This window comes from Callorhinus ursinus, unplaced genomic scaffold, assembly GCF_003265705.2.
Source record: "Callorhinus ursinus isolate GAN/ISIS: 27379988/994484 unplaced genomic scaffold, GSC_fseal_2.0 scaffold19, whole genome shotgun sequence".
Taxonomy (NCBI): Eukaryota; Metazoa; Chordata; class Mammalia; order Carnivora; family Otariidae; genus Callorhinus; species Callorhinus ursinus.
Window position 1 is genome coordinate 9,197,022 of NW_027397081.1, and position 3,648 is coordinate 9,200,669.

The window sequence follows — 3,648 nt, forward strand, 5'->3', positions numbered from 1 at the left end:
TTGCCATTTTATGAATATATACACGTGGGTGCGGCAGAGGTGGGATGGAAGAAGACCTAGGCAAATTTAGGTAGTTAATGGTAAAAGGTGTATATGTAATCAACGGCTAAATACAGACTCAAAGGAAACAGCTAAAATGGAACTGATGTATTTGGAATGGCCTTGTGTGAAAAGGAGAACTGAATTTTTTTTAAAGATTTTATTTATTTGACAGAGAGAGAGACAAGCAGGGAGAGTGGCAGGCAGAGGAGAGGGAGAAGCTGCTCCTCAGGGAGCCTGACATGGGGCTCGATCCCAGGACCCTGGGATCATGACCTGAGCCAAAGGCAGTCCCTTAACCAACTGATCCACCCAGGTGCCCCAGGAGAATTGAATTTAACTTTAAAGAATGCTTAAGATTTGAATGGATGGAAAAGGAGATGGAAGAACATTTATGTGACCATTAAAACAATGTTGTGGTGGGGCACCTGGGTGGCTCAGTTGGTTAGGCGACTGCCTTCGGCTCAGGTCATGATCCTGGAGTCCCGGGATCGAGTCCCGCATTGGGCTCCCTGCTCGGCGGGGAGTCTGCTTCTCCCTCTGGCCCTCTTCCCTCTCGTGCTCTCTATCTCTCATTCTCTCTCTCTCAAATAAATAAATAAAAATCTTAAAAAAAACAACAACAATGTTGTGGTGGAGGGTGGACTGAATGGAGCCATTTTTTGGACTGTAGTGGCACAATCCTGTTGTCCTGCAGTGAACTCAAGGTAGGGTGGGGTTAGAGAGGGCTTTGGAAGTCACTAGAAGAATGTGAATTTATCTATCTATTTAAAGTTTATTTACTTTTCTTAGAAATCTCTACACCCAATGTGGGGCTCAAACTCAAGACCCCCAGATCAAGGGTTGCATGCTCTTCTGACTGAGCCAGCCAGGCACCTCCGGAAGAATGTGAATTTAATCTCGCAGGCCATAGGAATGCAGATTACTGAGCGGGCAAGTGCATTATGAAAAAAATAGGGATAGGCTATGACACTACTAAGAATTCATGTAGGAATTCACATAAGAATTCATAATATTCATGTAGGGATGTTATGAACAAGTCAGGTTAAAAAAGATGTTGTGGAGGAAGATTTAATAGAATTTGAAATAGCTGGATATAGGCAAAAAGAAAAGAGGAGTTTAAGGGGGGGGTCCTAATTTTTGTTGTTCATACTTCAGTGATTATTCAGCCCTTTCCTTCTTTTATGAAATAAAATTCTCCTGGGGAATGCTATAATTTTGTACAACTGCAGCCCGGCTAAGGGTGTTGATGCAGATTCCATCAAGATTATCCATCTTTGGCAAAATTTTTTGTTTGCTTTTAGAATCATGGATTCAGAGTGGAGATTCCCTTTGAAGAGGAGCTTACTTATTTTATTGTTTTATTTTACTTTATGATTTTATTTATTTGAGAGAGAAAGGACGAGCAAGGAGAACGGGCAGAGGGAGATGGAAAAGCAGACCCCCAGTTGATTAGGGACCCCCCCTCCTGAGCAGGGAACCCGATGTGGGACTGGATCCCAGAACCCTGAGATCATGACCTGAGCCCAAGGCAGACGCTTAACTGACTGAGCCACCCAGGCGCCCCTACTTTATTGTTTTAAAGCAGCGATTCTCAAGGGATTCATGAGGTCAAAGCTATTTTCATAATAATTCCAAGATATAATTTGTCTTTTTCATCCTCATTCTCTCACGAGTATACAGTGCAGTTTACCAGAGGCTACATTCTGTGTGATATCGCATAGATTGAATGCAGAAGCAGATAGAAATGCAGCTGTCTCTATTAAGCCAGATATTAAAGAGATTTGTAAAAAAGAAAAACAATGTCACTCTTCAGAGTAGATTTTTAAAAATGTAGAGTAATCTGTAATTAAAAATGCTATTTATGGTAACCCATGATGTGCTTACTGTTGTTTTAAAATAAAGGTCACTATTTTAAAAATGTCTCAGTTTTAATTTCTAATACAGTAAGTGACAGCAATACAGTAAATAACCTAGAGAAACAAAACTTTTTCAGAGTCTTCAGTAATTTTTAGGAATGGAAAGAGGTCACAGGTCCAAACAGTTTGAGAACATTTGCTCAAAAGTGATACACTCCAATGTTGGTTAAAAAAGACTTTCCCTCAGACTTTGCTATGTTCCATACATTGTAACTGCCTGCCCATCACAGTGGTGTCAGAAGACTGAAATTGCTCTCAAACGCTTTTCTAGCTTACTTACTTCCAAATAAACAAGAATGATATTTCTTACCTGTGCTCGATAGTTTCCTACGAGAGAAAGGGATCTGGAAAGTTTGAGGTCCCTTTCTTTTCCTGAGGCTGTGTAAATGGGAAAATGTGGCAGTCCCTTCAGCAGCTGAAGCCGGCAGCTAGGAATGCAGAAACCATCGGAAAACAGAGCGAGCTGGTCGTCGGTTCTAATAGGCATCTGGGGGAGGAGACCAAGCCTGTGGGGGTGGAGACCAGGCGATTGGGAGAAAGGAGGAAGCAGGTGGAGGGAGGAGACTGTTCTGGCACGCCTTGGACTCGCCTTCAAATGTGGGCTCTTTCCTAGGGCAACAGAACTTGAAGTAATGCCAGAGAATATGGGTACTTCTTTTAATGTAAAATCACTATTTTAATGAAATAATTTCTTCTGTAGAAGTTGGAGTTCTGGCCCTTCCAAAGCTTGTGCCTCTTTCAGAAGTACTGTACTTCCTAGCTCCCCTCCTTTTTTAAAGATTCTTTTCTTTCTTTCTTTTTTTTTTTTTTTTAGACTTACTTATCTTAGAGAGAGAGAGAGCATGGGGGAGCAGATAGAGGGAGAGAATCTCAAGCAGACTCCCCACTGAGCAGGGAGCCCAACGGGTGGGTGGGTGGGGGGCTCGATCTCATGACCCATGAGATCATGACCAGAGCTGAAACCAAGAGTCAGATGCTTAACCGACTAAGCCACCCAGGTGCCCCCCAAGCCCTTTTAAAAAAGCACCTGCTTGGTCAATTAGAAGCCTCTTTTCTCACATTAATCTCTCTCTGTTTTGAGACTTTCTATTCACACTTCAGCACAAAACTTCTTCCTTAATCTTGCAGTGCTGAATAATGAGCCCTATTAGAATAACCCCTATAATGTAATAATAGCACCTCAAATGTAACTTTAAAAAGCAGAGTAAAATATTACAGCCTTGAAAATAATTAGCAGAGGGGAGCCCTGGTGGCTCAGTCGTTAAGTGTCTGCCTTTGGCTCAGGTTATGATCCCAGGGTCCTGGGATCAAGCCTCACACTGGGCTCCTTGCTCAGGGGGAAGCCTGCTTTTCCCTTCCCACTCCCCCGTTTGTGTTCCTGTTCTCGCTCTCTCTCTCTCTCTCTCTGTCAAATAAATAAATAAAATCTTAAAAAAAAGTTAGAAGGGAATTCACACACAAAAAACGAAAGAAAGAAAATAACTAGCGGGAACAAAGTTCCTTGGACATTTTTTTCTTGAACATGTGCTAAATTGTATTTCCTTGCTAGCAAGGGAATTAGCAAAGTGACTTCGTTTTTGCTTTTTTTTTTTTTGCCAGTATAGAGCCTGTATAGAAACAGAGGGAGGTTCTAGAGTTAGGAAGCAAAATGTTGGGTGTTTTGTTTTGTTTTTTAACAAAATAGAGTGTT

General features: G+C 41.8%; 1 protein-coding gene across 1 annotated transcript in view; it reads right to left on the reverse strand.

Moving 5' to 3' along the window:
- IL18 (interleukin 18) overlaps positions 1 to 2,435 on the reverse strand; it is a 20,370-nt gene extending 17,935 nt beyond the window's left edge. The window contains exon 1 of the mRNA XM_025893411.2: positions 2,269 to 2,435. The gene's annotated coding sequence lies outside the window, so the exon portion shown is untranslated. The remainder of the gene's footprint in view (positions 1 to 2,268) is intronic.
- Between the last annotated feature and the right edge of the window lie 1,213 nt (positions 2,436 to 3,648).